Source organism: Manis pentadactyla, chromosome 13, assembly GCF_030020395.1.
Source record: "Manis pentadactyla isolate mManPen7 chromosome 13, mManPen7.hap1, whole genome shotgun sequence".
NCBI lineage: Eukaryota > Metazoa > Chordata > Mammalia > Pholidota > Manidae > Manis > Manis pentadactyla.
Window position 1 is genome coordinate 55,996,081 of NC_080031.1, and position 13,114 is coordinate 56,009,194.

Below are 13,114 nucleotides of genomic sequence, written 5' to 3' on the forward strand. Positions count from 1 at the left end.
AGATTACTCCCATATAAACACCACTTGATTTTCTTAGTTCCCGCTCCCTGCACCTGACTAACTAAACTCCACTTTCCTAAATTTCAGATCAGGGTCTCCAGTAGTATTGTTATTTCTCAGTTAAAAATAGCTTTAGATTTCCACAAGTTGGAAAAATTCTATTTAAAGTGGGGAAAATATAGTGGATTATTGATAAATTTATATTTTGTTCACTTTTGTATTTACAAGCTGGATTATCTAGTATTTTACCCAACAAATATGGATCAAAAAGTGAGAAAATTTCTTCTTAACTATCTAAACTCAATCTCACTGGCGATTTCTGGGCAACACCTACAAGTCTCTCAGTTGCTTCACCCAGGGAGCAATGTACTCATTATTAGCCCTATTTGTCGTTGGGAGAAGTATTTTCCTAGGGGCACTGAATCCCCAGTTTGTGCTAACAATGCGACAAGCGTGTTCACAGGATTAGATGCAACTCTCTGAATGATACCCACTGGGATTATAGTAAGAGGTCATCATGTTGAAGCAAAATGGTGAACATACGTGGATGTGGGCAAGGGGTCAACAGCTTCCAATTCAGCATCGACCATCATTGTATGTCAGGAATTGCAGATTAAAACCACAATGACACACCGTTACATTTCTACCCAAAATGTCAAATTTAATGACATTTTTGATATGTGATAAATGGTGTGAAGGATCTGAAGCAAACTGAACTTTCATATGCCACTGGTGAGAAATATATTGATAACCAATAACTTTGAATATATGCTTATCATAAATCAACAATTCCACCCTTGTAATTACCCAACTGAAATACCTGCATGTGGGTTACAAACACATTCCCAAAGATGTTGAGAAACAGCGTCACTTGAAGAGGGGAGATGGTAATCATTTCCAATGTTCATCAACATCAGAATGGAGAAATGCACTTTGGCACATTCATACAGGGAAATAACAAACAGCAATTAAAATGATAGACATAGAATTAATGAAACAATTTGTGTTTGGGTTAAAAAGTTTTATTATGAACACCTCAATGTGTTTATGCACTTTACTTGAATGGCATTTTATTATTAAAAACTTTGAAGAAATAAAACCATCCTCTACACAGTTCATACAAAAGGATAGATTAAATGATGAACTTTAGTGTCACCTCACTTTGTCAAAGTCATTTACCTCATATTGGAGCTCCAACCTTAACTGTTGAGCATTCAGTGCCCAAAGTTGACTTTCTGGATACCATATATGATATCTTCACTAAGTTCTACAACAGGTATTCCAATGTCCAAAGCAAACATGGGGATTTTCTGGATTCCATCCATACACTGCAAATTTCCATGATATCAAGGGTCAATTATTGCTTGCAACAGGATAGAGCATATAACCAAACGGGGTTCCCAGGCAGGAAACTTCCATGGTACCACAGTGTTGTCATGCAACACCAGGCGACCACCCTTCCTGGTTTGATAAATGTCTCAAAAAGCTGAGAGCAGGTGTCAGACTGTTCACCTATCCAGGGCATTCTTCAGATTACCTTAGATAAAGTGACAATAGGAGCAGACAATGGAATCTTGTAGCACAGCTCAGATCTATTCCACTTCACCTGTACCACCTCAGAACAGTTGCCATAGTGACTGAGTTCCAAGTGAGCAAGCACATTCCAGGTTTCTCTTGGAAAAATGCAGCCTTAAGTAAGTAACTATGGAGTGAATGGAGGAGATATTTGATGATTCTGGAAATTAAACAGTAGCAGGAAAATTTTGAGATGTACACCAGAAATTGAACTAACAATGAGGCAGCAGTAAGTTTTGAAATAAAAATGATGATAAAATACAAGAGTTTGAATTTGTCCTATTGGTTTACAATGGTTGCAAATATAAAAACATAGAAAAAAACACATAAATAGAGATAATTCAAATGGCTTATTTATTGGTCAAATTCTATATTCTACTTAAAATTGAAAAATATTGATTCCAGGTTATCTGTGAAAAAAATGAGTGTATGTTGTTGTGTTAGGAAATATTCCCCTTAGTTTTGTTATATATTGAGATATACTTGATATCTGATACATTGATTTCATATGTACAACACAGTGATTTAACACACACATATATATACATATATATTCTTAAATATTCACCACACTAAGTATAGTTACCTCTCTACATACAAAGAAATTAGAACATTATTGACTTTATTTCCCATGCTTTATTTCCATTTTTGTGACTAATTTATTTCGTAATAAGAACGTTGTACTTCTTTATTCTCTTCACCAATTCTCCAGTCTCTGCATCCCACTGACCATGATGCCCACACAAACACTGCTGTCCTTCTCCTTTATGTACTGAAGGGCAGATGCTCCCATATATCATGTGCATCACTTTGAAATACTGACATTACTATATATTTTGTGGTGTTAGAATCCACAGTCCTGTGATGGAAGTTTAAAATAGTGATTCCGGACTGTAACCCTGAGGTGGGGCAGAGACGTGGGAGAGGCAACACGATGAACTTTTCCTGCCTGTGAGGAAAATTGCTGAGATATAAACAGTATAGTAAGAGTAGGAAGACCTCCATTTTACGAGTAAGGTTCCATGTTAAAAAGCAGAGTTGAGAAGATCCCTAACATATTCTCTGGTAATCAGACAACAGCCCAACAGCCTATCTTAAGGCAGAGCAGGCAGTCTTAACTGATATGTCCCCACTGCTTGAGGGTAACCACTATCTTGGAGAAGAACAGGACTAATGAATTCCTTGTGTTGACTTTATTTAACAGAATTAGATGAAAGACTAATAACAGAGGAGAGGGGACATGGTGTCTCAGCAGAGATAAGCATTCTGGAACCACTTAGCAAGTCTGCACCCCTTGCCCTTTTCCACATTCCTAAAATCCTCAACTGCCTATAAATTCCCTAGACAGTGCACCACCATGGACTCGCTTGTCCCCTCCTGGTATGCGCCAGGAGCTCTGTCCTCTCACTTTACCTCTAAGTAAAAGCCTCTTCCTGGCTTTCCTAACCTGCATATTTGTAAAATTCACTCTTCAGCTCCGTGAACAAGAACGCTGGCATCAGCATCTTGGCCACGCTCCAGCACATCACCGATCCAAGCAATTTGCTCGGTCACACAGAAATGTCAGGATTTGCACACAGAATGCAAGAGACCCAAGTACAAGAGTAGTAACACATCTGCCTGGCTATAGGATACCATGGCAACCGCACACCCCTCTTCTAGCACTGAAGAAGCAGCACTCAGCAAGCAGCCAAAGCAGCCAACTGAAATCACTGTTTCTTTGAATTTAGAGCCGGTGCCACCATTTTTGTTGCCGTGGCCTACATACCCCACTGCCACCAGGTTTAGTCCTTCTAGCTTCCTTCCAACTTCCTGGTGCCTCTTTCATGTATGATTGCTGTCAGTCTAGTTTTACAGTAAACAACATAAAATGACAAGTTATAGAGACATACTAATTAGCAAAACAAAAAATTCATCCACCTGTCTGGTGTGCTTTGTCATCTACAGGGGGACTATTTTGCACTTGAATATGCATCCACATGGCTGCTCAAGTGCCAGATACATTAAAAGAATTTGTTTAGGAATTTGTCAACTAATTGGGTCAGGTTTTCTCAGATTATCTTAAATTTCAAAGAAGAGAATATAGGTCAGAATTAGATTCCAGGGTGACTGTTTAACACAGTTATAATCCCAAGATCACAAAGAGTATTACATTCTAATAAGGGGTGAAACACCAAACAAATATTTGAGTATTTGGAATCTAAAATAATCAAATGATTGTTTTTTTAAGATTTTATACAATTTTATACAGCAATCTATTTAACAAAATCCTGCATTATTATTTTATAAAATGAGGACTGTGTTTTTCATACCACATGAAAACTATATGACAGATAATGAAAAAAAATCAACACAAAACAAGTATAAGATTTATACTACTAAAGTAGTACTATTACTTTATTTCCTTCCTCAGAACTGTATAGATTTTCCCACTGTATAAAATCAAATGACAGGGAGAAAGGAAAAATCACGATGGACCCCACAAATACAAAGAATTATTAGAGAATACTATGAAAACGTATATGCTAACAAGCTGAAAAACCTAGATGAAATGGACAACTTCCTCAGAACTGTATGGATTTTCCCACTGTATAAAATCAAATGACAGGGAGAAAGGAAAAATCACGATGGACCCCACAAATACAAAGAATTATTAGAGAATACTATGAAAACGTATATGCTAACAAGCTGAAAAACCTAGATGAAATGGACAAACTTCCTCAGAACTGTATGGATTTTCCCACTGTATAAAATCAAATGACAGGGAGAAAGGAAAAATCACGATGGACCCCACAAATACAAAGAATTATTAGAGAATACTATGAAAACGTATATGCTAACAAGCTGAAAAACCTAGATGAAATGGACAACTTCCTAGAAAATATAACCTTCCAAGATTGACCAAGGAAGAAACAGAAAATCTAAATAGGCCAATTACCAGGAACGAAATTGAAGCGGTAATCAAAAAATTACCCAAGAGCAAAACTCCCAGGCCACATGCATTTACCACGGAATTTTATCAGACATACAGAGAAGACATAACACCCATTCTCCTTAAAGTTTTCCAAAAAATAGAAGAGGAGGGAATACTCCCAAACTCATTCTATGAAGCCAGCATCACCCTAATACCAAAACCAGGCAAAGACCCCAACAAAAAAGAAAATTACAGACCAATATATCTGATGAACACAGGTGCAAAAATACTCAACAAAATATTAGCAAACTGAATTAAAATATACATCAAGAGGATCATACACCATGATCAAGTGGGATTCATCCCAGGGATGCAAGAATGGTACAACATTTGGAAATCCACCAACATCATCCACAACATAAACAAAAAGGACAAAAACCACATGATCATCTCCATAGATGCTGAAAAAGCATTTGACAAAATTCAACATCCATTGATGATAAAAACTGTCAACAAAATGGATATATATAGAGGGCAAGTACCTCAACATAAAAAAGCCGTATATGATAAATCCACAGCCAACATCATACTGAACAGCGAGAAGCTGAAAGCTTTTCCTCTGAGATTGGGCATAAGACAGGAATGCCCACTCTCCCCACTGTTATTCAACATAGTACTGGAGGTCCTAGCCATGGCAATTAGACAAAACAAAGAAATACAAGGAATCCAGATTGGTAAAGAAGAACTTAAACTGTCACTATTTGCAGATGACATGATACTGTACATAAAAATTCCTAAAGATTCCACTCCAAAACTACTAGAAGTAATATTGGAATTCAGCAAAGTTGCAGGATACAAAATTAACACACAGAAATATGTGGCTTTCCTACACACTAACAATGAACTAATAGAAAGAGAAATCAGGAAAACAATTCCATTCACAATTTCATCAAAAAGAATAAAATACCTAGGAATAAACCTAAGCAAGGAAGTGAAAGACCTATATCCTGAAAACTACAAGATACTCATGAGAGAAATTAAAGAAGACATCAGTAAATGGAAATACATCCCATGCTCATGGATAGGAAGAATAAATATTGCCAAAATGGCCATCCTGCCTAAAGCAATCTACAGATTCAAAATAATTCCTATCAAAATACCAACAACGTTCTTCAACGAACTACAGCAAATAGTTCTAAAATTCATATGGAATCACAAAGGACACCAAATAGCCAAAAAAGTCCTTAGAAGGAAGAATAAAGTGGGGGGAATTATACTCCCTAACGTCAAGTTCTACTACAAATCCACAGTAATGAAGACAATTTGTTACTGGCACAAGAACAGACCCACAGTCCAGTGGAATAGAACAGAGACTGGGTATTGGGGGGAAGAGAGCACAAACATCCCATTTTATCATGACTATGTTCTGATGGTCTAATGTACAGCATGGTGATTATAGTTAAATAATACTGCTGTGTATACTTGAAATTTGTAAAAAGTAGGTGTCAGTTATCCTTACAAACACACACAGAAAGTTAACTTTGTTAAGTGATGGATATGTTACCTTGGTGTTGGTAAACATATCACAATATATACATACTTAGACATCACATTGTACACCTTAAATTTATACAATCTTTATCAATCATGCCTCAATATAGCTATAAAAAATATAGTGTCTATAATCATGATGTGCTGATTACAGACAGTACCCATATCACTATATTCTTGCAGTAATTGCCAAAAAAGAAATTACAATTTTCTGGAAGCATCTATACAAAATACTGGATATATTTTCCTCCTCTTTCATAAAGAGATTTTCTGGACCGCAATCCCACCAACTCTCACAAGTGAAAACCACTTTGAAAGGCATGTTTCTTCCTGGAGAACATGAATTACCTGATGCATAGGGTTTATAATCACTTATTTTAACTGCCAGGGGACAAAACCACCTTGCATTACTTTTATTAACAAAATACCCAGTTACTCTAGGGTCAGAAAATACAGAAACTTTCCTCATGGGAGTGCAAGTCTTGAGAGAGCTAATCTTTGACTTATTTATATTCATTGCAAAAATACAAAGCTGAATGAATTTTAAATATATCAATATGTATTAGTAAATCATTAGTAAAGTAAGCACTAGTGTATACAGTATAACAAATACAGGGGGATTCATATATTTTGTGACATATCAACTTAATTTTGGGAAGGTGAAGCAATGAGCTAAAGAATCATTGCAGCATTGAGATGCTTACCTTTTCTTTGAAAATTGTATAGAAATAGTTTAATTTACAGATTAGTTGGGAAGGTAGAATTAATCCCTTTGTCTTCCATTCTCAGTCTCTTGTATTAGTAGCATTACAAATTAATATGAGAATTTGTTGAAATTAATGAACCAATATTGACACATATTATTATTACATAAGTCTGTACTTTATCCAAATGTCCTTAGTTTTTACCTAATGCCCCTTTTCTTTTCAGAATAGTGCATCTATTTGTCATGTCACTAGGGTTACCCTGGCTGTAAAACATCATTGTTATGTCTCCTAGTGCAGTGGTTTGATGGTAGCTATGTGACAAGGGTTCTTCAGTTCCTTCAAAGTTCAGGTGAGAAAACTAATAAATACATATATCAATTATTCACAAATTGATTTATAGGTCTGATACTACTCCAGTCTATATGACACCGTAGACATAGACAACCTTATACTAAAATTTTAGTGGAAAGATACATACATGAGAGTAGGTATAACAATTCTGGAACTAAGAATAATGTAGAAATAAGTACTCCAACAATATTACTCTCTAGATGCCATAAGACTGGCTTTGTTGTTTACACTGTAGGATAGGCACATGAATCAGTGGAACAGAAGAGAGAATCCAGAAGCAGACTGTAGAATTATGACAGTGTTTTTTTGACAAAGTTTAAAGCAATTGGTGGAGGAAAGATTGCTTTTTATGCAATTGGTGCTGGAGAAATTGGGCATGAATAGCTGAAGAAAAAAATGTTACAGTTCATTCTATTGGTTCACATTAACACAAATTAATTCAACATGAATATCATATGAATTCATTTATTTGTGGAATATAAAAACAAAGCCAAACAGAATGAGCAAAATAACAGTAGGCTCATAGACAATGAGAAATGACTAGTGGTTCCTAAGGGGGAGGGGCTGGGGCGGGTGGGTAGTAAAGGTGAGGGAGATCAAGGGGAACAGATACTCTTTATCATAACATAAATTGGTCACGGGGATAGAAGTGCAGCACAGAGAATACAGTCATGGTTCTGTAACATCTTTCTATGTTGACACATAGTAACCACAACAGTGGGGGTGAGGATTAATAACGGGTAACAGTGGAATCACTGTGTTGTATACTTGAAACCAACATGAGATTGTATATCAATGATACTTCAATAAAACCAATAAAAAATATTAAACTGGATCTTATCACAATTAAAATAATTTTATTTGCAAAAGCTAACATGAAGAATTTGAAAAGAGAAAGTACATGAACACAGTGAGATAACACTGGACAATTGTTAGAACTTCCAAAATAAGAATGCCGACAGCACTCAGGGCTCTCAGGGATGCGAAGCGGCAGAAGCGCTCACCTCCGGCCCGTGAGAACCTGACCTGGTGCAGCTGCTCACACCGGAAGGCAGTTCGGCCATTTCTTACAGGTCTAAGCAGACGCTTAACACACAATCCAGCAATTGCCAGTAAGATGATTGTGATGTTGTAGCTTAGTTTTGAAGAATGCTACCATGGTGAGATACTGAGTAGAGTGTACACTGTTCATTTTGGTGTTATTTCTTACATGTTAATTTTGTGACCTCAGTACCAGTTTCAATAAAAATAAATAAACTTGAACACACAGAAATCCAGCCCATGTTCTAAGTTGGGAAATCTCACTAAGTGGTCAGTTCTGTCATTTTATTAAATTTAAAATAATATCAATAAAATTTCCAAGGAGCATTTTTATTGAGCTAGATAAATGATCATAAATTTCCCATGGAAAGAAATGCATAAGTTAAGTTTGGAAAATATTGTTCAGGAAGAGTAATGAAGGGGGTTGTGCTCGAACACACACTAAAAATATTGCGAAAACTGTAATAAGAGAGTGAAGTATTCTTAGCTGCATTAAGAGCATAAGGGAATGGGAGCGCAGTGTCAGGTAAGGAAAGGGAGAGGGAAGGAAGAGGAGGGTCCAGGTGTTTCTGATGGGACGTTGTTCAGGCAGAGGAGCTGGACGTGACTACGGGGGGGTGGGCCATCCTATAAGATTGGTTTGGGGAGCGTATCTGGCTTTCTCTGGTTGGTCCTGAAATCAAAATGGGGCAAAAAGTTTGGAAACAGGTAGTTACTGACCGAGTCCTGGCCCTGCTGCTGATGCTGCAGGGGCTGTGGTCTGACTCCCTGGGCTGGCTGCTTGGGAGGTTGGAGTCAGAGCTCTGTTTTCATCTGTGTTCTGGCCATTGTCTGTTTTTACGTTTAGTCTAAAAAATGAATGAGTCTTTGCTCAAATGCAATCATCAATTGACTCTTCATTAAGAAACCTTCATTGAAAAGTCACGCTTTGAAAAGTTAGAAGGTTGAACATTGTACGTCAGGAATCTGGAGACCGGGGAGATGACAGGACTCTCACAAAGTTTGCTTGATTGGGTAGTAAAGGATCCAAATTATTAATTCATTAACTTAATAAAGAAATAAATAACTTTCATTGAGGAGTGAGACAGAATGATAAGGAATACAAAGAAAAGATGTTCAAGAGCAATAAATCCTAAATAATGGGTTTCACAAATTTATTAAACCTAATATGTAGCAACATCTGAATCTCTTATGGCCAACCAGTATATGTAAAAACTGTCTTCTAGTTCAAAGTATCTATGGCCATTGTAAATTTCTTTGGTGTTGTCCAGTTCTTTAAAACGGTCAAGGAGCTGCCATGTAAATGTAAACTCACAGCAGCTAACAGTGAGGAACATACGATAAAAGCTCACTTGATGGTCGGTAGCCTATTATCTAACATGATCTTTGTGAGTCATTAGTTTGGTTTTTATTGTTAAATTACTAGTTTTAAAGATGAGAAAACTGAAACACAATGAAGCTAGAGAAGCTGTCCCAAGTGGAGCTATGCTGATCAACTCAATATCCAACCCCAGAGGCACGGACTTTGGAATTTCTGCTTTAAAAGACTTTTTTTTTCCCACAGGTCTCTATGGTATCTGTTTGGCAGGTTCAAGAAAATGGTATTTTAATTAATTTTCAAATAGAAATCACTGGTCAAAGCCTTTGCTAAAACATGCTAGTATGAAATAATGCTATCCTAACTTGTGTAAGTAATGTGTATGACTATATTTATCATTTTCCAATCTCAAAGTTTTAAAATGGATTTGTGAGGACTTAAAAGTGGAGAGTAAATTGAATATCCATTACCATATTAGGAATGGCATTTTCAGATTTCACTTTCAATTACATTGCTTAATTTGTCAGATGCCATGGACAAACAATATTTGTTTTAAGCATGCAATGATTATGCCCCATATTTGAAAACCTGAATATATTGCTATACATTTAAGTAGTTTCAGTACTAAGTCTAAGATGGTCTATATGGGACTCTATGCATATGACTCAACAAGATATTTAAAAATTGGAAAAATAAATAATTTGATTTACTGATTTTGGATTAACAACCTTTTAGTTTTACAAATTACCTAATAGGTTGATCTTTATTATAAGAAAGAGTTCAAGTTTTAAACAATCTGCTGACTGGAAGCAGAATAAGAAAAGAATTAGAAAAAGTAAGAACAACTTAAGAGATATTTTGGACAACACTAAGTTGAGTAACATTCATATTATAGGGGTCTTACAGGGTGAAGAGAGAGAAAGGGCTGCAAAAATAATTTCAAGAAACAATGAATGATTCAAATGGGAAGTATTAAGTTCTGCCCTAATCTGGGGAAGGAATCAGGCACCCAGGTACAGGATGCCCAGAGAGCTTCATAAAGGATGATGCCAAAGATATCCACACCAAGATACATTATAATTAAATGGCACAAGTTGAAGATAAAAATAAAATATGGAAAGCAACAAGAGAAACCAGCTTGTCACATACAGGGGAAACCCCATAAATCTATAAGCAGATATTTTAGCAGAAACTTTACAGGCCAAAAGGAACAGCATTACATATTCAAAGTGCTGAAAGGAAGCAAACAAATGAACTCCCAATAAAAAACTCTCTACCCAGCAAGACTAATATTCAGGATTGAAGAAGGTATTAAGAGCATTTAAAGTTGGCAAAAGTTAAAGAAGTAGATCACTACTAAAAGCCCTACATGAAATTTTAGAGGGACTTTAAGCCAAAAAGAACAGAAATTAGTTAGTGGTAAGAAAACATACAAAAGTACCAACCTCCCTGTAATAGATAACTAGGGGATAAAGGTAGTGAAACAATCATTTACAAAGTAAGCATGACAGTTAAAAGGCAAAAGTAGGACATTTATCTAAAATTGCAAAAATTAGTTAAATGAAGCATTGCATAAAAAGATGAAAAATGCATCATTAAAATATAAAATGGGAGGAGTAGAAAGGTAACATGCTGGAATATGTTTAAATAAAGTGTTTTTAAGTTTAAAACAGATAGTTATTTACATAGAATATTTTATGTGAACCTCACCTTAACCACAAAGAACAAAAACTTAATAGCAAATACAGAAATGAAAATTAGAAAGGAGTCTATACATAACAAGGAAAGTCATCAAGCCACAGTGTTTTGCAACAGTGGAAGAGACAGAGATGACCTACAAAAACAACCACAGAATGGGGGAACAACAGTGACAATATTTGCTATCTTGATCTGAGAGATGGTTACATAGGTGTATAAACACATCAAAATTTATGGATTTAAACACTAAAATTTGTGTATTTTATTGTATGTACCTTAATATAAATACTTAAAAAAAATAAATAAAAGCCATTGATTCTGGGGAGAAAGCCGCAAAACAATGAACAGTGTGAATAAGTATATACTATTCATTATTGCTTTATTGTTTTAAATGTAAATGGACTAAGTTTGCCAATCAAAAAAACAGGGAGTGTTTGTATGGATAAAAACACAAGACTCATATCTATGTTGACTGCAAGAGACTCACTTGAGAAGTAAGGACATATATGCATCCCTATATTTATTGCTGCATTATTTACAATAGCCAAGATATGGGAGCTACCAAAATGCCCCGCAATAGATGAATGGATGAAGAAGTGGTCCATATACACAATGGAGTATCAGTCAGCCATAAAAAAGAAAGAAACCGTTATTTGCAACAACATGGTTTGATCTAGCAGGTATGATGCTAAATGAAATCAGCCAGGCAGCAAATGACAAATACCATGTGATTTCACTTACATGTAGGATATAAAAACAAAACAAAATGAAATGAAAACAGCAGTAGACCCACAAACACTGAGAAGTGACTAGTGGTTACCAAAGGGGAAGGGTTGGCATGGGTGTGTGGGTGGGGTGGGTGAGGGGGAAAAGAGGCAGAAAATCTCACTCACAGTATAAGTTGGTATTGGGGATGGAAGAGCAGTATGTAACACCTTTTTTATGTTGACAGATAGTAACTGTACTCTTTGGGGTGACAATTTAATAATGTGTGTAATTGTTCAATCACAAATTTCTATACTTGAAACTAACATAAGATTGTATATTAACTAAACCTCAATGAAATAAAATAAAACATTCATAGAGATTTAAGTACAGCATAGGGAATATAGTCAGTGATATTATAATTTATTTGGTGACACGTGGTAACCACCATTTTTTTTTTAACATGTGGTGATGTATATGTTGGTCAAATCACTATGTTGTACATCTGAAACCAACACAGCATTGTATACTAGCTAAATTTTAATTAAGAAATGCACTTCTCTGAAGGTTCAGAACCACTCCAAAATATAGCCAAAAGACATAGACAACCTCCCCCGATATCTGCCAGGATCAGTAGGGTGTTACCTGTAGATGGGGTGTAGCTCACATTTCTCTCTGGCCATATAATAAAGCCCCCACTTGACAACTGTCCTCCTGCACAGGCAAGAGACAGCAGCCGGTGTCCGTGGCAGGAGGAAAAGAAAGACAAGTCCTCAAGAACCACAGGAAAGGTGTGGCTGTATATGAAAGAGGAAGGGCCTGCAGAGCGCGTGGGTGCCCCCGAGTCACACGGGACCAGAGTCACAATGCACAGAACTTTTAAGGCAGAGATCCAGAAGAGCGGACTTCGATAACACGTGTTAGCCTGTGCTGTTCTCTTCTAGTTTTCCCAGGATCCTCTCTGTGGACTCTTCAGTGGGGTGTCCCAGCCATTCCTGTTGGGGTGCCGGAAACAGTAGTGGACAAAAGTGCATTTCCCTCCCCCCTTGAAGTGCTTGACGGGAACCTCTGTAACAAGATGATTTCGTACACATTTATTTAATGTAAGTTTTCCTCCATGCGAAAAGAAGACCCAAAGAAATGGTGAAACCTGAGAGTCCTTATGCTCAGTTCGATGAAGAGGAGGACACGGTGGAGAGGCATGATGGGACAAAAGTTTGAGCTGACCGCACACTGGGAAGGACTTCGTGAGGC